Genomic DNA, 25900 nt, shown 5'->3' with positions numbered 1-25900 from the left:
AAAGTTGGAAGAGACCATGGAGATGTCATCCAAATTGGGACACAGGGAGGTGAAGTGAAACACCTACGAAGGAAAAGGGAGCACATACTTTTGCACACATACAAAAATAGCATAAAACATACAAGTCAGTGGTTCAAGGCAGGCCATTAACAACTGAAGTTGAGCACCTGTTACAGTAAATACATGTCTGGGTGCTGCAGCAGGAGTGAAGTAAAGTCTTTGCCCTCCAGCTGAGGGGAAATTGCAAGAGTAGGAAATAGGATGACATTGACCGAGAGAGTGTAAAGTATTTAAAGGGTTTGAAAAATAACGAGCAGTCCAATTTGGTAGGAGTTGAGCTCACTTTTGAGAGAGAATTGAAAGGTAAGGTGGAGATGCTAAGGGAGGTAGTACAAACTGAGCTCAGAGATTCCTGAGAAGCAGTCAGGTGGGGCTTATCAGGAAAAGCTTTCTGGAAGAGGAAGCATTTGGATTGCACTAAAGAAGAAAAACTTGCATTTGCAAGTGTGGAGATGGAATGAATAAGGTATTTGCAGAAGATGGTGTGGGAAGCAGAAAAGGAGCTTTTGCTGCAAATGTAAGTTGAGTGTCTACTAAGAGCCAGACATCCTTGATCAGTACAAACATGAATTTAAAAAGTAGTGCCTATCTTCAAGGAGCTTATAGTTCAGACCTTCACAGAGTTAGAGGATGCACAAGTACTATGGGAATTCACGTGGGGCCCTTGGCTTAGACTGTGGGTTTAAGGGAGGTTCTGGGGCCCTAAGCTGGAACTGTGTCTTGAAGGATGGAGAGGAGTGAGCCAAGTGACGGGAGCACGGGAGCATCCTGAGGGGGAGCACTGAGAGGATGGTTTGGCATGTGCACACACCTCTGATAGTCTGGGATTTCTAGAAGGTAAAGAGCACGTTGGAGAGAGCAAAAGAGGATGCTAAACCAGGTAAACAGCAGCTAGATTGACCAGGGTCTAACCCAATTTGAACTTCATCTGAAGTCAATGGAGAGCCATTGAAGAATTTTTCACAGGGCAATGTTATCATTAGATTTGTGTTTCAGAAAGATCATTCTGGCAACTTTGTTGGGAGTGGACTTAAAGGAAGCAGTGCTGCTGGTGACAGGGGAACCCATTAGGAGGTTATTGCAATAGTTCAGGGGAGTGAGGATAAAGACCTGAAACAAAGTGGTAGGGTGGAGAGGGAGGGATAGAATCCAGACCTATTTAGGAGGGATATTCAGTGGTGCCTGCTATGAGGTAAGAGAAGAAAGTCTGGGATGAGTACCAGGTTTAAACGAGGGTAGGGAGGTAGCGGTTGGTGAGCAGAAAGACTTACAAAAATGCAGCTGAAAAGACCCATATCACAGCAGCTGTGGCCCCTCAGTGAGTTGGGGAGGGTCATCAGAGCCAGAGTCCACAAGTTTTGTGGACTGAGCTGGTCTTCGAGTGATGGTGAGCAATTCCTGGAAATCCCTGGGTGAGGACCAAGGACTTGGCAGTTTTTCAGGTTTAAAATAAAAAATCAGTGTCTGGAAGTGGAGACTGGAGGAGAGAGGGGTATGTGTGTGCACATGCATGTGAGATGCGATTGGAGATTATCTACAACATTTGGCAAGGAATTTCTGGGTTCCAGGGACTACTGCACTTCTGAAGTCCCAGGCAGCAGTACCGCCTCACCCCGACAGCCTCCGAGTGAACATAGACTCGGTCCAATTCTCCCCATCCCAGAGTTCTGCAAGGGGCCAAGGAAATTTCCTTGACTCCTTGATTTAATCCAGTCCTCTTATTTCACAGATGAAATACCTGAGGCCCAGAGAGGTGAAGTCAGTTCCCTGAGGTCACACAACTGGTCAACAGTAAAGCCAGAATCGTAACTCTGGTCTCTCTGGACTTCTACTCAAGTGCTATTTTCACTCCGCCCTTTCCTCCTCAGTTCCCATTCACGATAAACATCCCTGGAACACTGAACATTGGAAACTTCCTTGACTCCTTACAGAACTGTGGGATGGGGGGGGGAATTAGATTCTGCCCATTAAAGCCAGAAGCCACTTGTTTAAGGGACCACCGAGCACTGCAGTACAGTGTGTGTTCAGTGTTCCGGGGACCTGAACTGTGAAGGGGAACTGGGGAGGGAAGTGGGGAGTGGAGATGACACCTGATTAGAAGTCCAGAGATACCACAGAGTTATCCTTCTGGCTTTACTATTGGCCAGCTGTGTGACCTCAGGAGATTCACTTCATCTCTCTGGGCCTCAGGTATTTCATCTGTGAAATAAGAGGATTGGATTAAATAACCTCACGTAGGTTTCTTCCAGGTCTAAAATTCCATTATTCTGAAGAATGCAGTCAGATATTTGCCCTAAGATTAGTCCGTTTGATCCTTCCCTGGTCTCACTATCTACCCTTTACCAAAATCCTACTTTTTCTGGATTCTTGAAAACTTAAGAGCAAGAAGTTCTTCCTCATGTCTACCTTCCGTTTCTCCTGCTTCAGCATAAACCTTACTGGGGAGAAAAGACATCTGTCCACTGTTGCTCAGAACGAAGGTCTCCTCCTCATACTTCAGTGCTGGCTCCATTGAATCGACTATTCTGATGGCGGACGTGGTGCATGGAGGCCGAGAAGCAATGGGCAGCCCGGTGTAGTTGCAAGGTTTTCTCACACTCAGTCCATACTCGGTGCCTTCCCCTGTCCCCTTGCCTTTGTGCCTGTGCTTATGCTGTTCCCTGGAAGATCTTCCTTTCCTTCCTGTGGTCTTTCCTGAAGCAAGGGGAGATACAAGAACCCTGACTCCCAGATCCTACTTCTAGTTCTATCATCTATAATGACAGATGATCAGTTATTATTATTAGGGGTTCATGGTCACACAACGAATACCTATAGATGACAGAAGTGGCATTATTGAAATAATAACAGTGGCTAATATTTTAAAATACTTGCTACATATATATTTCATTTAGTCAGCACTACCAATAACCAGCATGTAGCCACATCAACATCAACACTAGAGTAACTATCACTATATTTAACTTCTTGTTTCCTACTTTTTGTAGAGACATAGTGAATGGATACCTGATCTGTTCTCCCTTCCACTCTCTTCCTTCTTCCAACTTAATTCTCCTCTCTTGCTTACTCTTTTCTGGGGAAAAATGCAAGAATAATTTTTCTAAAATCTTCTCTTCAGTGGGTCCCCATCATCTACAGGATGAAGTTCATACTCCTTGGAATGACCTTAGATGGCCACCAGGCCACTTGCCATTGACTTTTGCCTCCCCATCACCACACCCTTTTCTCCAGGATTCCTGTACATGCCTTCACCTCCTCTCTGGTTACACAAACTGAAAATGACCCCCCTTCCTCTCAGCTTCCACATTCTAATAATTAAATCCTGTTGATTCTACCTCTTCATTTATTTCATACCTATTTCATTTCTCTTTATCCACCGTCTTAGTTTTATATCCTTATAATTTTTCTCCAGGAGCAGTACAGTAGCTCCCTGCTGTGCCTACCCTCCCTCTAACTACTGGCGGAGTGTTCTGCCTAATCACTTCTCTTAACTACTCTGATAAAATCCAAACTCCTGATCCAGCTTATAAAACTCTACATCATCTGGCCCCAACCTACCTCCATTGCCCCATCTCTCTTCCCTCTCTTCTCTTGAACTCTAGCTAATCAGAGCCACTTGCATATGCAGCAGTCCACAAACGTCCATGGCCCCTGAGCCCTTGCTAACATTTATCTCCTGCCTGGAGGAACTGCCCCGCTCCCAGCCAACTCACCCAAAATTCCCCTTATCTGCTTGGTTAACACCTATTATACTTCAAATCTTAGTCTAAGTAATATGTTCTGTATGAAGCCTACCTGACCACCAAGCTTCCTTACTTTTATCATTGTACCGTGTATTAGTCCGTTTTGTGTTTCTATAAAGGAATACCGGAGGCTGGATAATTTATAAAGAAAAGAGATTTATGCAGGGTGCGGTGGCTCACGCCTGTAATCTCAGCACTTTGGGAGGGCGGGCGGATCACGATGTCAGGAGATCGAGACCATCCTGGCTAACACAGTGAAACCCCGTCTCTACTAAAAATACAAAAAAAAAAAAAAAATTAGCTGGGCATGGTGGCGGGCCCCTGTAGTCCCAGCAACTCTGGAGGCTGAGGCAGGAAAATGGCATGAGCCCGAGAGGCGGAGCTTGCAGTGAGCCAAGATCGCGCCACTGCACTCCAGCCTGGGTGACAGAGCTAGACTCCGTTTCAAAACAAAAGAGAGAGAGATTTTTTTGGCTCACCGTTCTGCAGGCACCAATATCCACTCAGCTTCTGGTGAGGCCTCAGGAAGCTTTTACTCATGGCAGAAGGCAGAGTGGGGAGCTGGTGTGTCACATGACGAGAGAGGGAGCAAGAGAGAGAGGAGGAGGTGCCAGTTCCTTTCAACAACCAGCTCATGTGTGAACTAACAGAGAGAGAACTCACTCATTACCTTGGGGAGGGCACCAAATCATTCATGGAGATGGAGATCTGCCCCCATTACCCAAACACCTCCCACTAGGCCCTCCTCCAACAATGAGGATCACATTTCCACACGAGATTTGGAGGGGACAAACTTCCAAACCATATCACACCTATAACTGCATGTTTTGTTTATGTGTGTAAGTCTGTACTCACCTGTACGTTCCTTGAGAGCAGGAGGCGTGTGGGATTCTACTTCCTGTCTCCATCCCCCAGCACAGCCCCTGACACACAGTAGGGTAAAGGTGCATTAAATATTGAGTGGATAAATGAATGAATGACATTCAGGATCTGGCACAATCTGGTCAGAGTCTAGCTGTCCTTTCTTATCTTTCATAAACAATAAAAATGCAGCATCTTAAGGTTGCCATGCACAAGTAGCTTGCAAGTGTATTTAAGGGGATTATCACTTTTAATCCTTACAACCCTGGCCTTCCACAAATACCCAGTGACTCAGCCACACCAGACTCTTCCCCAGACACACCACAGGCTTCTCTGCCCATGTCTTTTCTGTTCTTTGTGCCCAGAATCCCTTTACTGCCACATTTCCTGGTTTGAGGCTTAATTTTGCCCTTTACACAGACCCTTCTCAGATTCACCCTCTCCTCTTTTCCCATTGTTGGAATTGATCATTTTTCTCCTAAACACCACAGCTGATGGTTGACCTGAGCCTCATATTTCGCTGAAGCTATTTAATATAAATTCCTCAAGGACACAGCTATTCCTTATTAATCCCCCTTATTCTATGGCACTCAGCATAAACTCTGGCACAGAGTAGGTCCCCAGTGCTTGTTTGCTAGTTAGAATAGAATGGAATCAAACTGAATCGATTGTTTAGGTTTCAGAGTTCTTCCAGTTTTTGCTGGAACCACAGGACAGAAGAAATCAAGAAAGTGGTGGGGATGGGCCAGGCGCAGTGGCTCACACCTGTAATCCCAGTACTTTGGGAGGCCGAGGCGGGTGGATCACGAGGTCAGGAGTTCGAGACCAGCCTGACCAACTTGGAGAAACCCCGTATCTACTAAAAATACAAAAATTAGCCAGGTGTGGTGGTACATGCTTGTAATCCTAGCTACTCAGGAGGCTGAGGCAAGAGAATCGCTTGAAGCTGGGAGGCGGAGGTTGCAGTGAGCCGAGATCGTACCACTGTACTCCAGCCTGGGTGACAGAGCAAGACTCCATCTCAAAAATAAATAAATAAGTCAAAGAAAGTGGTGGGGCTGGGTTGAGACTGAGGGTGGTAAGGGCAGGACCAAAGGGGAGGCTGCTTAACCGTGATGGGATCTCTTTCGTAGAAGTTATATAAACAAAATTTCTTGCCAGCAAGTTGCCTGTGGATATTTATGGAAGCATCATCATTACTATTATTTAATTTTTTATTATCCCAAACAGCATGCTGAGCTTTGAGTAAAGTGCTGATGGCCAACCTATGCCTGTGCCAGGAACTTGTCAGGACATTTTCTCAAAATGGTTCTCCAAGCCCTCTCCCTGTCCTCAAAGAACTCACACCATCTTGAGATTTGGAAGGCCTCTTCCATGTCTTCTGTCCAACCATTCACTTTACAGATGGGGAGCCGGGCCTACAGCCGTGTGCCTCACCCATGGTCTCCCTGGCAGTAAGCGGCAGAGCTGGAGTTCAGATCCAGTTCTGATTACCAGCTGGTATGTTTTCTGTTGCTCTCTCTAGCAAAACCTGCCTCTACCAAAATGTCATTAGAATCCCTCATATTCTATCTTCCTCGGTTCTGTTCAGTTCAACAGATATTTATTTTATCGAGTACCTACTCCAGCAGAGAGACCTGTGCTGGGGGATATTGAAACAATAGAGCGACAGGGAAGATGGAAATTCCTGATCTTGACAAATTTACTACCTACACTGTGGGTGGAGGTGGGAGGTGACTGGGGGGTGCGTTTTTATTGAGCACGGCACCAAGCATCTTCAGACTCATTTCTTTGGGCTTTCTTGCTTCTCCCTTTTTTGGGCCATCCACCATCAGTCACCATTTTACTGTGGATGAAACTGGGACTCAGAGAGACTGCACTGGCACCTGATTGACACTAAGCACCTGCACTTGTGACTCTGCTGCCTGCCTTCCCCTGTGAATGAATGAGAACAAAGAAGCCTGGGGTTGCCTAGCCTATTCTTGGCCCACCTGAAGAAGGTGGGAGCACAGAAAGAGATTAAACCAAGGAAGGGGAGGCGGCCTCTCCAGAGTTCCTAGAGCCTGACTTTCCCTGTCATCACTAACAGCTGTTTGCATCTTGCCAGCTCCACTCTCTTTGGTCCCTCTGGCCCCCTCCACTCCCTTCTGGACTAAACACAGGTTAAGTCCTTTACTTTTGCAGCTGTCACTGAGCAGGGGGTTTAAGAGAGAGAAGTTGGCAGGTCTGGGGGACCTGAATATGGGATATCTTTGTTAAGAAACAGGAGAATTATGTATCAGTAGCCTCAGTTTCCCCAACCTCATGGGCAAGAGCGGCAGCCCCCCTTCCTGTGCTCTGGCCATCCAAGTGCCATCTCTGGAATGCCAACACATTGTTAATTTGTGTGCCTTGCAAATGCTTTATTGGCATCTCGTGGTGTTGAAAGTCATGTAATTATGAGCAGAATTTATATGTCGCCAGGGCTGCCTGGGGGCCCTCCCTGCGTCTCCTTCCAGGCACTGCAAATATTGAAGGCTGGCTTAGAAAAGAATCAAACCTACCCGCCTTGATATCTGTGCACCCCGTAGATAAGGTTTTAATTGAAAATCGGTTCATCTGTTCCCCATGCCTAATTATAAGGTGCTTGCACTGCCAATGGAGCATAAGGACAGGAGCCCAGCACCCTCCAGGAAGGCCTGGGGTTGGGGTCCCACATGGGGACAGCAGTGACTTTGGCAGTTTTACCTCTTCCACATCTACCACCTGAGGCCTTCTGGTTTCTTACCCATGAGCAGGCACTGGTGTTTGCAGGGAGGACTCTCCCTCAACCCCATCCCCCTCCCTCTCTGGCTGGTGCTTCTGCAGTGAGGACAGGATGCAGCTCACTGCCTGCTTCCTCCCTTCTGCCCTGCCAGGGATATACTCCTCGCCCCCCCTCATCCTGCCCACTCCTTTCCTTTCACCTAAATGGACAAAACCAGTCCCTGTTTGTCAACACCATTCCCTTTCACACCTCTGGTCCTGCCTGGAGGCCACTTGCTCCCTTCCAGGGCACTCCTTCCCCATCCTGCTTTGTACCCTCCTCTCCCGAGAAGCCCCTGCAGTGGTGATGACAGATCTTCTGCCCTTGGGTCTGTCTCCCAAGGACTTGCCTTTCCCATCAGGCTGGAGCATCCACCACCGTCTGCAATTCCTCCTCACAGGGCAGGACAAGGTTGTGCACCTGGGGAGTGATCAACAGGGGTCTAGGGGTGAGGGAGCAGGCCAAAGAGCCCCCGAAGGCTGATGCTCATGACCGGGAGAGGCAGGGGTCAGGTTGGCTGTCTTGCCCGGTTGGGGCTCTAGGAAGAAGAGGAGCACCCAGCACCTGCCTCAGGTGTGTACCTATGGCCTTCGCCCTCAGCCACCCCTCCCTTGGCCCTGGTCACATGTCACTGCTGTCACATTTGGCTCCAACGATAATTCCCCTGTTGGAGAGCAGGAGAAAGAATTCATTTTCCAGCTCCAGCCGGGCGGCTGTGAAATATGATTTCTAAAGTGTTAATAATGCATCACGTTTAGATAGCGCTTTACATCTTCCAGAGCAGCTGGCTGGGCGGGGGTGCTGGCAGCCTGGGTGTGGAGCTGTGGGGCTGACTCTTGGGTTTCATTTCTGAACTTCTCATGTGGAACTTGTGCCTAATCCTTGGTGCCTTAGTTTCTCCTTCTAAAACGGGGACAGAATCATTCCGTCTTGGCCTTCTGCCAGGATATGGAGGTGCCATATCCCGGCATCTTTGCCACTCCCATCTCCTTCTTCCAAACCTTCATTTATCCTTTTTTCATCTTCATCTAGAAGGACCCCAGCATTCCTTCCTTCATTCATTCATCAAACCCTAATTAAGTGCCTGTTGTGTGCCAGGACCTGAGGTGCAGAGATGTTACTGCTTTTGGGGACTCTCGGGAGTAGATAGGATAGAGGTGTGAGTCCCCTGTCCCCAGCACTGTGGCCTAACGTGAAGCGAGCTGAGGGTTGACACCTCCACTCAGCTTTATTTGGGGTTTGGGGACACGTGGGATGGTCTCTGCAGGATGCCAGAGCTTCCAGGAAATCCCAGCCAGCTCGTTCTGTTATCCCAGAAAGGAACCCCTGCCTTGTCTTTGGTGGTCTGCTCAGAGCCACTAACCCTTTAGGGCCCTTGACTTCCTAAGACCTGAAATATTTCTCAGTCCTCTCTCCTGTGCCTTCACTTGTGTGCAAGATACGTACTCCCGTCTTTTAATTTGTCTCCAGGGCTTTTCACAGACATAGAATATTCCTCTCTATTCATGCCACTGAGCTCTTTCCCACCATCACCTAAAGGCTTGGGAACTACTTCTCCATTAGTCAGTTCATATCCATAGCCACTGCTTCCAGGAAGGCCACCTAGGATGATCTGAGGAAAAGAGAAGATGTGTGATAGTTTTTTGGGGTCACCCTAGTTCTCCCCATTGCTCTCACTCAAAAGACAGTTGCCCTTGAAATGCCAGAGTACCCAGGTACTCCACTCTTTGCAGCAATCAGTCCCCTGAAAAGTACATGGAAATTCTGTTTTTGTTGGTAAAACCATATTAATTTCCAAAAGACCTGGATTTCTAGTTTCTAGCAGTCCTGGTTCTGCCACCAACTGTTTGCAATGTCGTTGGACCTCATTGTCCTTATCTGAAAAACGAGGCCATTGAAAAGGTAGTCACTAGGGGCTTTCTCTAACCTTCCTTGATGACACTGCTACTTCAAACAAATCCTTGGTGAATTATTAGGTAAAGAGAAGAAGCCCTTTGATAAGCATTTAATTGCCTTTCAGTTGATTGATTTCACAGGGTGAGTTGGGGGCTTGTGATTTTCCGGAGGGGCAGCTTGGCTGTGCTCAGTAATGTCCTCATAGATTGCTTGTGTCTTCAGCTGCGTCTGTGGCCTGCGGGTCTGGCCAGAGTGGAAGCTCCCAGAGGGCCAAGCCTTGGGTTCTGTAATTCTGTTTGCACTCTGCCCTGCACCACCAGCTGGATGCTGACTCAAAGTTTTGAGGCGCCTGGGATGAGGAAGACACTTCCTCCCTGCCCTCAGCCCCTCTGACTCCTCTCACTTCCTAGGAAGACAATTCCTCACCGAGTTTTCCCAACGGGTTGCACCGCCACTGCTGTTCAGCTGACACCATAGCTGACGAGTTATTAAAAATCCTTCATTATTATTCTGTGCTGTCTCTCTCCCTCCTCCCTCCCTGCCCTGCCCCAGGCTTCCAAGGCTCATGGCTGTCACTGAGAAATGCCTGGAGGCCCCTAGCCAAGAGCTGAGGCAAGCTTTTCCACCCCCTCCTTCAAAGTGGCCCCCATGGATGTTGGCAGCCAGCCAGAAGCAATGGGTCTCACCCAGGGTTAGGGATTCTGACACCTAGGTTTCTGATCCTGCTTTCTGCGGGTCTCGAGGAGCTAGTGCAGGTACTTTGAAGCTCGAAGGTCTTTATATCAAGAAATAGTTGGAAGCCAGAGAGGGATGTTCAGTCCCTCAGGGATCTTGGTTAGGGAGACATCTCTTAGGTATGCACATTGCAGACGACATCTGGGACCCGATGCTTCATCCCCTGGGGAGAGAGTGACAGGCCAACTCCATCATCCCATTCCTGAGCTGGGGGTCCAAACCCAGCTCATCCATCACCCGTCCTGATAATCAGATTTGGCTGCGGCAAGAACAGAACATAATACTCAGCTCCTCTCCCAGACACCACAGCCGACATGTCCTGAGAGATGTGGAGGGCCTTGCTCTTTGGAGATGCAGAGAGGGAGTGGCAGGGCCCAGGGGAGAGATCCCTGCTCCTGAGTTGTGGGGCAGATAGGAAGTGTCTCCAGAGCAGTTCCACACCCTTCTCAGCACCCTTCCCACTGCGTGTTTCCCATGGGCACCCGATGGAGCACTCCTGCGCCCTGTGTCTGGGCAAGGGATCCCAGGGTCAGGGCTGTGGATGGGGAGATGTTTTCGTTCTGCCTTCCTTCCAAACTGGAGTCTTTTCACTTACTCCCTGTCAGATTTCTCTCTGCAAGAACGTGCCTCTTCAGATCTAACTCATTCTTATTGTTGTCTAAAGCATCAAGTCCCTTTTTCCGGAGCCTCACAGCCTTGGCCCAGCCCTCAAACCCATGTTCAGCCCCAGTTTCTAGCACCCAGCCCCTGGGACAAGAATAGGATTGTAGGGGAGAACGCGCTGGGTGTCTGGGTTAGAGACAAGGGTAAGCGTCCACAATTAGCTTGAGAATTCAGGGGCCAACATATCCACCTTGGCTTGGCCTCCAGGTTGAGTTGACACTTTGTTTGTCTCTACCTTTGTTTGCCTAGATGAATTCTAACTGAGGACCCGCATCTATCCAGAGGTGGGGGCAGAAAAAAACTGGGATTAGAGTTAGGCCAACTGAGACTGGGGTTGGGAAAGTGGCCTTTAGGATTAGGGTAGGGAATACTCAGGTGGGGTGTGGGACTTACTAGTGCTCAGTATAAGCGTCGGGGTAGGCAGGGGTGGGGGCTCAGGCTTTAAGCAGTGACTACTGTTAAGGACAGAGGTAAAGTTTGGCTTATTATGTTCTCATTTATTCATTAAGCACCTATTGACCACTTATGCTGTAACTGGCTCTGAGGAGACTTGAGATGCTGTGCCTCTTTAAGAGCTCATGTTCCAGTTAGGATTTGGGGTTAGAGTGATTGCTAGGATTAGGTTTGGATTGAAATTCGTGTTGAGGTGGAGGCTGGGTTCGGGGTTACTGTTTGGGGTTAGGGTTGAAGTGGGAATACGTTTCGATTATATGTAAACACACAGGTTGGTGTGAGGTTTCTGTGTAAGTTCCTTCCTCCAAGTCTGTGCTCCTTAATTCTCTCCTCCCACTGCTTACCCAAGCTTGTCTGTGCTGTCTAAGGCTTCCTGGACTTACTGGAATCCGTTTAATGACAGCGACCATCTGCCACCCCTCCTAGTGATCAGCCCCTTCCCCTTTCCTCCCTGCTCCTCCTTAGCCTTTCCCAGCAGGGACTCTGCATCCTGCATTCCTGGGCAGGGTTCTGATGATGTCTGTCCTGTTTCACAGCTCACATTCTGGGGGTCTTTGACCTTTGCCCCTCCTTCTCAATCTCCCTGTCTGTAACCACCAGGATGAGCCATTTGCACCCATTCCCACCCTCCTTCTACCATTGCCCAGCACAGCTTAAGGCCCTCACACTTCTATCTTTCGTGCATGGGACACTTCTGTCTTTAGCTGAGGTCTGCTTATTACTCTGTCTCTCTTCCTTTGATCCCTTTCCCATGTCATTCCAGAAGTCCCCTGGTCTCTTACTTCAATCTGCCTGTTCTCCCTCCGCTTCACCTTTCTGCAGCGCCTTCCTTCTCCGTTAACTCCCTTCTGAAAAGACTCCCAACCCATCCCTCCAACAGCCTCTGCTTGCCTCTTGGGCTGGAGAAATTTCTTTTCATCTCCCCTCATGAGTCATATGGGGCAGATCCTTCAGAATTCCTGCTCTTCCTGGCAGGGCAGCCAGGAGCAAGTGATTTTGTAGGAAGAGTCCACTTCCATGGGATACAAGGTATTGAGGAATGCTGGAGTGGGGACTTGAAGCAGGGAAGTGTCTCTGCTGCTCACATCTTATTCCAGGGTGAAATAGCATGACTCCAGTGCTATCTCCTAGCCCAGAGTTTAGGGCGAGTTTAAGGGGTGGCTGGATTAAATACCCACATTTCAGGAGTGGTTTGGGAAGGAAGTTCCAAAACTACCTAAGCAGAGGTTAAACTGCTCCTGTCCCCACCTTCCATTTCAGAGGATTCTGCCCGTAAACCCACTGAGGGATGGGTTTTCGGAGGCTTCCCTGTGCCCTGCTCCGTCCTCTACCTCTTCCTTGTTCTTGGAGCCCTCCTGTGCCCCCCTGAGAACCTAACCCCCCATCCATCTATCCATCAGAGGGCTGTGAGCTTGATTGATTCTGATATCAGGAAGCAAAGGCTGCTCGTTAGAATGCATGGCACCCTGTCCCTCTTGCTGGGAGATAATCGAGGAGGAATATTGCCTCGTCCAGGAAACGAGGTGCTAAATTTGTTGTGAGATAGGTGTCACAAGCAATCAAAACGAGCCTTTCTGCATCCAGCCCTGGACAACTAAATGAGAAATCATTAGGTTATTGCAGAGACCAGGGACAACAGAGGCAGAGGAATGAGAGATCCCCTCCCTATTCCTTGGGGGTGGGCAACACAGGGAGATCAAAACGGGAAAGGAAGAATCAGAGATGAAGTGAAAGAGTGTGAGGGAAGAGGCAGGCTGCTTTCTCAAGGTTTCTCCTTCACCTGGATGCGGGGTATCCTCTTTGCCACACCTGCATCCAGCTCCTCTCTAGGCAGTTTTGTGTGAAGCTTTAGTGGGCACCTTCATCAGTCACATGCTTCTGGCCCCTCCTCTGGCATCTAGGGTGGTTCTGAGGCTGAGATGTACTGACACAGGACAGAGAGACAAGTGAGCAGAGTTGGGTGCCCCCAGATCAGCAGAATTTGGGGTGAGTAGAAAAGCTGAGACAGGCTCACGTGGGAGGCTGATGAGGGCACAGTTCAGGGTGGCTGGTTTTGGTAGGATGGGAAAGGAAACTGAATACTCCTTTACAGCCCCTCTGGGAAGACTGCCTGGAGGACGGGGATTTGAAGGTTGTATCGCAGGCTGTGGATGGATGTAGGTCTGCTAGGAGATGGTGGAGTGGCTGGCATGTGGACAAGTAGGTTGCTCTCTCTTTCTGCTAAATATTTGCCTCCTTCATGGAAATGAGGGCACAGAGCTGCCCTGGTGTTCACATGCTTTGGGGTCCCAGGAACAATCATTAGTGTGCATGCCCTAAAGAGAGTCTCTCTGTGTGCCCACACCGCAGGCTTGCAACTGGTCACTAAAATCATGCCCCCATCAATACCCTGTAAATTTCTGAGAGTGCTAAGATGAGTGGTTTTGGCTTCCTTGGCCTCCTCTGCTCTTGGGGCGTTTGTTTTCTGCCTGATGAGGAAACTGAGCCAGGCAGAGGAGGGAAGAACAAGAGTTCCAGCGTCATCAACCCTGAAGTTCTACCTCTGGATGCTCCCTCCTCTATGCAAGTCTCTGCCTATTGAATGCTGCCATATTGAGACCTGCTCCTACAGCTCTTAATTATGGAGCCTCCACTCCAGGCTTCCTCAGCTCCCTGCGCAAATTAACATTCTGTGCCCCTTGCACGTGTAGAATGAACCGAGTTAGATGGATCGATTCAGCAGCCGGTTGGAACTGCTTTTACTTTACGCAGAATTGATCCAGATGACCCCAACCTGGGGATTCTAGGAGCGCCTTTGCAGGAAATATTTTTAATGGAGATTAATTGGAAAACTCTAGCATGTCCTGCTTATGTGCAGAAAGTGCCTCGTTCTCCCTTTTGGTGGCTGTATACTGACACTAGTATGTCGACGTGTGGTAACACATGCACGCTTACCTAGACAGGTGAATGCAAACAAGGACACATGTGTCCCCCCTTGCACGCAGATACAAAACACACTCACATCACCATAGGCAGCCTCTTCCTTTTCTGATTCTTCTCAAGCCTGTCCCCAAACCTTATCAGCTGACACACATGGCCCGGTGCAGCTTAGATATGCCACAGCTTCCACTTTCGTCTTTCTGAATCTGGACCTCTTTCTTTGTCTGTGTCCATTCTCTCCATAGCCCAGAAGTTTCTGGAGTGCAGAGCCAGAGAAATGTCCAGAAAGAGAAGGTGTTGGGTTTTTAAAGATGCCTGATTTACGTGCACTTTATTTATGTGCCTGAAACCCAGCCACTTCTAACTGCTCACTGGACTTTTATGTTTCTGTGTCTTGGCTCATGCTGTTCCCTTTGTTTGAAATACTTTTCCCCTAGTTCTCTGGCTGTTGAAATATTTCTTGTCTTCAAGGCTCACTGCCATTCTTGCCCATAAATGTGCATTTATTGAATACCTACTCTGTGCCAAGCAAGACCACCCATGTCCAACTTACGAGGCTATAGTAAGGACCCAGAGCTATAAAAGGCTAACATGAGTCACAACCCAAGGGAAGACCAGTTTGGAAGTCAGATATGAAAAAAAATGCAACGTATTTGTTCATTCAACAAACATCAATTAAGATATTCATTCAACAAGCATCTATTAAGGCTGTAAGCTCCTGAGTGGAATAAGACCCGCATGTCCATGTCCTCAGGAGTATTCAGATGCACTGGTTCCAGATCATTGCCCCCCACCAAGTCGGCCCTGATTTCATCTCATCAGCATGGGCTACTACTGCATGACACTGGTAGAGTCTCTCAGCACTTAATTATTTGTTAACTAATTTGTCTCCCCTGATAGAATGTGAGAGCAGGCAACTTCCCATTTTCCAGCTTGCGCATCCCATCAAGCACACTGTTTGGCTTCCAGAAGAGCTGTGCTCAATATACCAGCCAGGCTGAACTGTTTCTAGGATCCTAAAAGGCCTCGCTTTCCCAGCTTCACACTGCTGTCTATGCCCTCTGCCTTCCCAGGACAGTTTCTTCTCCCTTCTCTCTCTGCTTACCAGGAAAACTCTTATTCATCCCTCAGAGCTTGTCATAGACATCACTTCCTACAGGATTTCTTCCTGCACCTCAGGTACTTTCCTCCATGTTGCCCCATCATGGCCACTATCACACTGTATGGACTTGGTGCTTGAGTATGTCTACTGGACTTGAAGCTGGATGACGGCAGGACTAGATCTGTCGTGTTTACCTTGGCATTCCAGGGTCCAGGACAGTGCACAGTATGTGAGGCATTCAATAAGTATTACATGAATAAATGTATATTGAATTTAGTTTATTTTCCCTGGAGGATGGTGTTTTATACATTCATCCTCAATTCAGATAAACAATAAGCATTTACTGAGCACCTATGGTGTGCATGGATGATGCGTGACTAAGATTACATTTATTGCTTCAAGAAGTTTGCCATCTATTCATCTGGAAAAGGAGCCAGAATAAAATAAGGTATAGCTGCAGACTAAACTCCAGGTCTAAATCCATATGATTATGTTCAAGTCCCATTACCATGTCTTTGGCATCATGGTTAACCGCCATGGGGAAAAGGTTTTACTTATTCCTTTGACTTCCATCCTAGACTGTTTTTTTGACCTGTTATTTCCCCTTCAGATGGCCCTGTTTAAAGAATTCCTTCCTTTAAACTTCGAGTTCACCCTAATTGACCTGTTACAAATTATTTGATGGGTGTAAGTCTGAAGTAAGAAGAAAATATATGGTGTGTAAATAGAATGCTAAAGCACCAGAGTTGGAAGGAATCCTAAATATTACCTAGAACCCTCTGGAGCATTGCTGTCAGGTGGCCATCCAGCCTTATCTTGAATGCCTCTAGTGATGGAAAGCCTCTGCTATGTGCTATTAGACAATTATTATGTAAATAACAATATCTGTTCCTTGGGATCTACAACTGTTAATGTGTATCCTAGGGCTTGTATGGAAGGTGCAGTGATGGGGTCTGGGGACACACCTGTGTTATGGGCATGTCTAGTGTCTGCCAAGCCAGCGTTTCTTAGAGGCACTAGTGGAGAGCCAGGGAGGGTGGATGTCTAGAGCATTCATCAGAGCCCCGCACCTTCCCGTATTAGTTGCTTACCTGGCTCGTAGACTCAGATGGTCCATCTGGAAATGCTAGAGAAATCTACAAGTCATCTGTGGCAATGGGTTCTAGCCTCTGGAAGGAGAATAATGTCTAATACCTAAACCTGCTGGTCTTTTTTTTTTTTTTTTTTTAATTTTGAGGCGAGAAAGAGGGACAAGAGTTGGGGGTTGGGAGGTGAGGGGGCATAGAAATGTAATAAAGCTTGTTAAAATTAGAAACAGAGAGATGTCCTTCAGAGCGCTTGCCTGGTATCAGAAGATCTGGATTTACTTCCAGTTCTTTTGGTTTCAGGGTCAAGGAGAGAATGCCCTCCTTACTGTTGCCCAACCCTTTGTGGATTTCTGAGTCAAGGCTGTTTATTCAGGAGACTGTTCCTAAAAGTGCCAGAAGACCTCTAGAGAGGGTCTGGGACCAGCCTGCATTTCTTCCTGGGCTTCCAGTCTGTTGCGGGGACCCAGGCACCATTCTGACTCTTCTCAGATTGTGCTTAGAAGCTCTGTTGGTAGCAGTGGTAACTGAGAATGTTGAAGCAAGCAGTGGGAGGTTTTCAGAGCAGAACTTACACTTTCCTTAAATATGGAGCCTGTAGGGAGGTGTCATGCCCAGAGGGGATGGATTTTACATAAAAGAAGGCAATGGGGTTAGACCCCAGGAAAAATTTTGTGCCCGCCCAGGAGAAGGCAAGGTGGCAGGAGATGAAGGAGTAACTGATTGACCTCTCTTCTAAGAGGGTGAGGTTAGAGAGCCCCTTGAGGACGCCTGTGCGAGGGAGGTGAGCTGTGAGCCAGTCTTGGTTTGTGGGGAGACACAAAGGCCCTGTCCTCTGTTGCCTTCTGTGCTACCTCATATATTGCCCACCTCATTCTCTTCTCTCCCTCCTTGGCTAATCCTTTCAAAGCTCCCTTCCATTTCCCAAGGACTTTCCTCCTTTTCTTTGACCTGGAAGCTGAAGACCTTCAGATGGGGCCAGAGGGTGGGAATCGCAACCCGGATTTCTGCCTGTGGGACCCCACTGCCTCTGCCACCCGCACTCTTTCCCCTCAGCCTTCTCCAGTTTCTTCTCTCTTGCTCTTCTGTCCTTCTTACCTTCATTCTCATTTTCCTCTCCCAGATGGTCTCCTTACTTTTTCTCTTGATTCTCACTTCTCATTTTTAATCAAATTTCCCAACCTTCTCTTCTCTAACTCCTCTCTCATCACCTTTTTTTTTCTTTTCAGTGAAGGAGGGTTTCCAGGAAGAGCCTCTTCTTGCCTCACCATCAGGGCAGGAAGAGTAGGCTTTGGGGTGTGCCCTGCCTCTAGAGAGGAGCCCTCTGTCATTGTGAGGCTAGTGCCAAAGCCACCAGGAATTTGGAGACATGCCCACCCCACATACCTCCCTCCCTCACTGACCCTCAGCTCCTTCAAAATAAAGAATGTTGGAGTGGTGACCATCAAGGCCTTTCCCATCCACCTCCAGTCATCATTCTAATTCAGTTCTCTTCTCTTCCCCTTGCTTGTCTCTCTGTCCTGTCCTCTGTTTCTTTCATACCGTAGTGTCCTCTTAGCACCTTTCTTCCTTACCTGACCTTAAAACCATCTTTAACAGCCTCTTGCTTACTTTTCCCACAACTAGCTTTCTCTTTTATTTCCTTTGCTCTCTATTTCTGCCTATGACTCTTTCTTCTCATCCTTTTTCTCTTCCCAGTCTGCCTTTGCACATTGAGGCATCTCCTTCAATGTCCTGTGTCTTGGGTTCCTTCCCTCCCACTGTGTGGACCCTGGGGATTGCTGGAAATCCAAGTCTTGGACCCTGCCTCCATGTGCTCCTGTAGGTCGGGGAGGCAGGTGCAGGGCCTGGATGGGGAGGCTCCCCTTCTCTTTCTGCTTTCCCACCCCAGCTTCTGATGCCTTTCTCCGTCTCTTGCAGCCTTCCCTGGCCCTGGCCTAGTTTCTGCACTCTTGCCTCCTTCCCGCTCTGTCTTTTGCTCTTCTTCCTCTTAGCCTCCTATCTGAACTAAGTCCCTGCCTGCCACCTGCCTCCTGTCTCCCCCACCTCCATTTCCTTGCCCACTAAAGCCAGATTGAAATTCAGGTTTTCGCAGAACCATCCACCAGCCCTGCCACCCCCTTTCTACTCCCACCTGTCAGTCGTATCTGCTATAGCCAACACATTTAGGCTCCCCATGCCATTGTCCATCCCCTAAAACATTCTCAGGAGCCCCTGCCAGGACACATTTGCATAGAGCCGCCCTACTAGGTCTGGCCCAGGTGCCCTGAGCTGGAGGTTCAAATAGGGCAGGTGGGAGTGTTTCCAGCCACCACTGCCAGCCTTTTCCATGTAGAGCTCAAAGTCCTGTGAGTGGGTGTGGGCTCGCAGGTCGCTTCAGGGACCCCAGCCTGCCTGACCTCTATCCTCTATGCACCACCATGAGCCTATTGGAAGGGATGTGAGAAAATCTGATGGGAGCTTCTAATGAGAAAAGAAAGGACGGCCTCTCTTTTCCTATGCTGGATACCTCATCTGGGTCCTCAGCCTCTGTCTTAGTGACACAAACCTACAGACCTCCCTCCACATCCCTGTAGGATGAGGGAGGAAACGCCCCAGGGAATGCCAAGATGGGCCCAGGTACACTAGTTCCTCCCAGCAGTTGGTGCTGAGTCCTTAAGTGTCCTCAAGGTTTGACCGAGGCCCCAGGACAGCAGGAGGCCAGGGTGCGATCTGAGGACATTAGAGATGGGAAGATTCTTGGGGGCCAAGTGAATCTTCTCCTCCCTTTTACAGGCTAAGGAGTCTGAGACTCAGATAAGTGAAATGACCTCTCCAAGTCAAACAGCAAGTTGGTGGCAGAGCCAGGACCAGACAAGCCCACATCTCCTAACTTCTGGCTTAGAGTACTTTTGTGCCTTCCTGGCAGGGCTGTGCTGAGCTGATCCCTCTTGCATTTTTCAGGGCTCTGTTCCTGCCTCTTGGGGTGACTACTCCATGGGCCCAGAACAGTAAACTTTCTTGCCCTGTCACTATGAGCACCCGCCAGCCCCTCCAGCCAGCCGCTGCAGCTGGCCTCTGTGGTCTGCTCAGATGCAAGGAAACCAGGCCAGACCATGGCCACTTGTAAAATCCCATCTGGTCCCTGGAAAGATTCCCCTATGGCTGTCCCTACCATACCCCCAGCCTTAGAGATGGACATCAGGGAGGCGGTGGCCAAGCTGCTTTGGGTGAGGGAGGAGAGATTGATTCTTCTGCCCATGGCTTCGGCTTCCTGGGATGAGAAAGGACCAGCAGTGGGAAGACAGTAAAGGTGGATCCAGTCTGGGCATTTGAGGCTCCTACTGTTCAGTGTCTTTTTCACTGCAAACTGTGAAATGAAGCCAGAGCGCTTTGGTGGCAGAGAGAGGAGGTGATAATAGTCCTTAAATGTTTGGAAACTTGTCTTTGGGGAATGCCGTTTGTCATTTCCCTGTCTTCGTCTGATGCCCATATCACCTGACATCTACGCATAGTCATTCCTCTGAGATTATCCATTGAGAGCAAGGCAATGGAGTTTTCTGACCTCTGATGCCTCATCTGTCAAAGGAGGTGGTTAAGAGTCTCTAAAGTCATCACATCAAAATTTGACATTTTAGGATTCCAGGCTGGGCTGTGTATAAGGCAAAATCAACAGACCCAGACCCCTCATCTGCAGTAGCTGGGCAGGCACAGAGCTTTACTGTGGGGAGCCTCTCCTGCCTCCGTGACCCTTGCCAAGTTTCTTTCTCTGGGCCTGTCTTCACCCTGCCCAGCCCCAGCCCAGCACTCCCCTCCCTTCCTCTCTCCTTCTTGCCTTCTCTCCTCCTCTATCAGAAGTGCCAATCTCTCCTTTCTTCTCTCCTTCCCCTTTCGGCGGCCCAGTCTAGAGAATTGAAATCCTCTTTTTTATGAGGGAACTCAATGTGAGGGGACCTCTCTGGCTGTTGTATTTTTCATAGAGTGAGAAGGGAATGACTGGGGTAGGGGGGAAAAGAGTCCTGTGGGGGTGGAGAGAGCCAAGATGTGAGAGCAGAGAGGGAGGGAGAGTGGAGTGTGGAGAGATTTAGTTCCATCTGAAAGCTGTCGGTGCGAATCAAAGGCTTCCCTTTGAACCAGCAGCACGATCTGGAGTGGAGAGCGTGGGGACTGCTCTGGCCCAGGGGGTTCATTACTGCTCGTTTGATAAATCCGGGGAGACAGGGCCTGTCCTCCACCACCCCCCTCTTCTGCCGCCTGGTCCCCTGGCATCTCATGTGCTTGGCCCCATTCCCTCTCTGGTTCCGGGCTGGCCTGGCAGCCCAGGCTCTGGGAACATGACCATCAGGGCACGTGTGCAGAGACACGGAAGCAGACGGGCATCCATGGGTGCAGAGACAAGTACTTGAATGTGGGAGGGGTGTGTTTACGCATGTGCTTGCTGGTAAATGCGTGTGCTTGTGTGTTATGGTACATGTGTCCCTATAAGAAGTGTATGGTGTGTATGTGTGCGTGTGTGTGTGTGTGTATGTGAGTGAATCTAAGCATTTCCAGCCTCTCTAGGATAGATTTAGAGGTCAATTCCCAGTTCTTCATCAAAAATGGGATCAACCTCATTGTCCTCCCAGGTCTTTACAGAAGCAGGAAGTGTGTTCACACACAGAGACTGGCCTGGCTCTGGCCCCCAGTGCTGTGATGAGGATGGAGCAGGGAGCTGGAGAACAGGGATAGTTGCCCCGGGAAGATCAGTGTTAAGAGGCAGAGTGCTCCAGGTGAGGGGACAGTATTAAGGGGTGGTGGAGAGGCCCCTGGGGACTGGTTTTGCACAGTGACCTGAATCTGACCTGGGAGGTTCCAAGAGAAGACAGCAGTAGCCAGGCTGCTGAGATGGCATTCCAAGGAAGCCAGTGGTCTGGCTGCTTGCTGTGTTCTCTGTCCGATACTTACTAGCTGTGTGACTAGATGGAAGTTTCTTAATGTCCCTGAGCCTTAGCTTTTTTTATTAAGGATAGTAATTGTGCCTACCTCGTTGGGTTTTTGTGTATAAAAGTGGCAGTGGATCAGTGAGCTGCACAGAACAGTCATTGGCCCTTTATAAGCAGGGGCTACTTCTGCTGGTAGCCACTGGTGGCCTGAAGGTTGGTGCTTTATGAATCACCAAAAATTCTGGATGCTGTTGACAGTCATTCCAGCCTTGGCTACCGCTCTTCCCTTTGTATAGGAACATCTAGACCAAGCCTTCTATATTGTTGGCAGCATGTGGGGCAAGTCCTGCGTGGCTACAGAGTGCTGGCCAGCCCAGACCTGAAGAGTGCAGCCTCCCAGGAGGTAAACAGGGTTAAGATGGGAGTCTAAGCTGTAGGGCAGGAAGCAGAAGTGGTAGATGGGCAGAACTTGGGGTCACTGATAGTTCTCTTCCGGGTAGAGGTCAGGAATCTCGTCCATTCAGGAGAGACATCCTGGATATCCCTGTAACAGAAAATACCTGAGTTCACATCCCATCTCTGCCACTTAACAGCTGTACCTTAAGCACCCTGAGCCTTATTTCCCTTTTCTATAAAATGGAGATAATAATAGTGGATTACTCCTCAGAAACAATGACTACAAGGCATCTGCCTCAGTGCCTGGCACACAGTTGGCATCTTATAATTGGGAGTGTTTATTATTAAGGAACGTTGCTGGGGTTGAAGAGTCAAGGAAGGTAAGTCAAAGCATCTCTGTTATCCAGGGGCTCCCAGGAGTGTGGGGGAGACAGAAACACACACATATGGGTAACTTTTAATCCAAGGCAGGCTGTGATAAAATGTTATAACCAGAGGTCCCAACAATGCAGTAGGAGAATGGAGAGGGAATGATTCCCAGTCTGAGGCTAGAGGAGCTTTGCCCTATAGGGTGCGGGTGGTGAGGGTTGTGGGCTAACCTGAAACGACAGATGTCTGAGAGAGGCAGAGAGGAAGCTGGTGGACGACTGGGGTTTTCTCTTCTCTCACCTCTCCTCGTCTGGGGAAGAAGCACAGAGCTGCCACGCCAAATTCCCTATTGCTCTCCTAATTTCTCCCCAGTGTCCCTCTGTGCTCCTCTCACCCCTCAAGGCTCTGATCTCCACCTAATCAGGCTATCCACCTGCCTGCAAAGCCTGGCTGGGCCTCCTTGTAATTTCCTATCCTGGTGAGAAAAATGGAGTGTCCAACCCTGGGGCAGGAGATGGGGTGCTGCTAGGGCCCCCATCTCCCCTCCCACCTCTGTCTTTCTCCTGGTCTCCATCTCTCTGTCTTCCTTCCCCCTTGCTTTGCCTTGGGTCTCTATTACTCCATGGGTGTCTTTGTCTCACTGGCTCCTCCTAGTGCTTTTTTCTCTGGATTGCTGCCGGCCTGCGTCTTTTCCACCCTGGGCTCTTTCCCAGTGAGCTCGCCTCTTCCCTTCTCACTCTAGTCTCCTTTCCCTCCTCGCTCTCCCTCTGCCTCTGTGTGGGTGTCTGTCTTTGTCTCTGTTTCTTAGCGTTGTCTGCGCCTCTGTCAGCCTTCTGGGTACGTGTGGGTGCGTGTGAGTATGTGTGAGTGTGCGTGCCCTGGCACACCAGTGTGCTGCTCAGTTTTTCTCTGGCTGTCTTCACAATGACTGCTTAAGAGCTCACCACAGCTGTGATGGTGTCTGAAGGCAGGGAGGGAGCAAGATCAAAGCAGGTGGGAATACACTTAAAACATACGCGCGGAATCTCACTGGCTGGCCCCAGGCTGGAGGTGCCAGGATTTGACCCAGCAATGGTCTGTTTTCACTTTATGTCGGTGGTCAGGACCTTCCTGGTTCCCTTCCCACCTGGCCCCCCGAGGCCACCTCCCCACCCCACATAGAGCAGTTTCCTTGTGTTTCTGTTTGGCACCGGTTTTATTTCCTGGAAGGGGGCGCAGGCATAGGAACGGGATTGAAATGTCACCCCCAGTCCAGGGCAGGCTCTGCTCTGTGGCATGGATGATGGACGGCCAGGCAACCAGGACCTGAGAGGCAGGTGTGCACACGGATGTGTGCCTAGGCCACTTGCTAGGCCACTTGTCTTGGCTTCTTGGTGGCTTCTTGACACTCAAGGGCAAACCAACACCTCATCCCCCTTTTACACTGTAATGCTACTGGGTCCCCTCTCCCCTTCCTGCTAACTGAGCAGCCATGCCCTGTCTGAGGCCTGCACCTCACTGCTCACTTTCTAGGCTTCCTCTGCTCTCCCACATCCCCCTTGCCACCACCACATGTCAGGACCGTCCAGAGCCTGTTTCCCTTGCCCTTCCCTTCTCTGCTCCATGTTCTGTTTTTCAGGGAGTTTCCCAGGACCGACTGCACGTTCCACCCAGCATTGTTCCTCCTCTTGCTGGGAGGAGGGTTCTGTCCCCTTCACTAGCCGGGCCTGTCTCTGCCTCTGTGGAAGTCTGTGCGCCTCCCCTGGGGTCAGGGGCATGCTCTGCCTCCTTTTCTGGATGGTGGTTTCACAGGCAGGACCGTGGACTCGGATTTGCTCACTCTCACTCCCTCAGTCAACAGACATATTTGGAACACCTGTAGTGCACCAGACAGCAGGCCCTGCACCTGGTGATGGGCTTGACTATGAGTGACATGGTCCAGACCCCTGGAGCTGCCCCTGGGGCCCAGCAGGAATGGGGAGACCAGTGCAGTATGGGCCCTACTACAGCAGAAGTGAGACGTGAGTAGGAAGGCCTTGAGGGTCTACACGAAAGTCACAGGAGACTTCCCAGAGGAGGTGACTGTTTCAATCCCAAGGGAGCAGGGGAGCAATGTCCTCCCCAGGGAAAGGCCTGCACAAGGGCTTGAAGAGGTGACAAAGGCCTAATGTGTACAGATCAGAGAGAACAGCACTTGGTGAGGGCAGACTTGGGGCATTCCCGTAATCATCAGCCAGGTCGGCATAACCCAGGGGCATCTGAACTCTATTTGGGATTCTGTGTTGGCTGCAGGGGCTGTGTTGGGACCAGAAGACATTGCCTGTGGCTTTAGTAGGCTCAGGATCTAGGGCCACCTTTCCATCGAATTAAATTCCCGAGATGTCTTTACTTCCCCCTCTTTCTGGACTCTCTGCAGGGCTATTACTTCCATCCCCCTGTGTTTGGACTGAATTGCTTCAGTCAGACCTAAACCAAGAGAAAACTTCAAAACTCCCAGAAAGTCAGATACCAACTTCTTTGTCATGTTCCTGTTCCGGTTTCGAGTTGTCCCTCTAACTGTCTAACTGCTCAGGAGAAATAATGATCATAGCTGCCATTTAGTGCATATAGGCAAGGGACTGTACCGAGCATAATATACACCTCATCTCATTTGACTTTGACGGCAATCCAGAAATAGACATTAACATTCCCCAGTTTACCAGGGAGGAAAATGAAGCTTAGCAAGTAACTTGGCCAAGGTCACTGGGTGAGGAAGCCACACAGGCAATATGTAAACCATAGTCTGTCTCCTAAACCTATACTCTTAGTATTTGGGCACAGAGGGATTTGGCACTCCTCAGTCCAGGCTTGTCATTGTGCAGGTGAGCAAATGGGGGCCCAGATGAGGAATTGACACGCCCAAGGTCATACCACTCCTCACCTCCACAAGACCCCAGTCTCCTGATTCTTACTTCAAGTGCTTCTCATCTCCATCTTGCCGCAGGGTCAGCTTCCTCTTCATTCCAAGTGGACAAGGAGCCAGCTGCTCACTGTCCTTGAGAGACTTCAGCAAGAGACCAGGGTGTCCAGGCTCCATGCAGGAAAGCTATGCATATAAATTCCACCTCTGAGCCAGGGCTGACCAGCAACCCCACTCTTAAGCCCTTGACTTGGGCTCCGGGGGGCATGGGAAGGAGAAACGTGAGTGTGGAGAGCTTGCAGCATGTAACTGCACTAGAGAAATGCGCAAGGATATGAATAAATTTGAATAATAATGAGGGCATTGCTTGAATTAATAATGTTGGCTGCTCACCTGACCCACCCCTCCCCCAGGATCTCAGCACCTGCCACCCTGATCTCTCGAAAGGGATTATCCTTTAGAAGACATGAATGAGAGATCAGGTCAGCAGACTTGAGGAGCCACTCATGGAGTATGGGAGACCCTGTTTCTAACATCCTGGCCCCTGCAGACCCAAGGAGATAAATTTGCACACTTAATCAAGAGTAAAGGGTCTGTCTCATGCTAGATCACATTCTGGTTATCAGTCCACTCTAGGCCCCGGCCACCTCTTTTTCAGACCCCTTTGTGTGCAACAACCAATGGTGATGGATGTAGGATGTTCAGGGAGATTCAGATGGAGAAGAGAGCTTGGCCCTCTGCCTTAGAGGATATGTTCCCATTCTGCTGGAACAGATAGGGCAAATGCCCTCACTTACCAGCTGCCCTCTATCCTGTGACAAACAAAATGCTGGGCATAAGCCCTGATCGTTTGAGACAGGAAACCCTGTACATAGTGATGACAGCAGGGCTGAGTGATGCGACCGGTTACATTTGCCCAAGAGGCCAAGGAATGGGGCTAGAAGGGCTTCCTGGAAGAGGGACATGTAGAGCATGTTTGGGAAGAAAAGGAGAAATGGGACTGGTGAAGAAAAAGGAAGGGAGGAGACGAGACTAGGATCCCACTTCTGTGGGG

The 25900-nt window shown here is 49.4% G+C and overlaps 1 protein-coding gene and 1 long non-coding RNA gene across 3 annotated transcripts in view; one reads left to right on the top strand and one right to left on the bottom strand.

Annotated features, from left to right (window-relative positions):
- KIRREL1 (kirre like nephrin family adhesion molecule 1) overlaps positions 1-25900 on the top strand; it is a 109356-nt gene that overhangs the window by 58170 nt on the left and 25286 nt on the right. The window lies entirely within an intron of this gene.
- LOC139359635 (uncharacterized) lies at positions 4310-25100 on the bottom strand. Its single transcript, XR_011615817.1, has 3 exons — positions 24899-25100; positions 4659-4726; positions 4310-4364 (listed from the first exon to the last, which is right to left on the bottom strand). It is a non-coding gene; the product is annotated as an uncharacterized lncRNA (long non-coding RNA).

The sequence above is a fragment of the Macaca nemestrina genome, chromosome 1, assembly GCF_043159975.1.
Source record: "Macaca nemestrina isolate mMacNem1 chromosome 1, mMacNem.hap1, whole genome shotgun sequence".
Lineage (NCBI taxonomy): Eukaryota > Metazoa > Chordata > Mammalia > Primates > Cercopithecidae > Macaca > Macaca nemestrina.
Note: the sequence above shows the minus strand (reverse complement) of the source record. Positions and strands in the feature narration are given on the sequence as shown.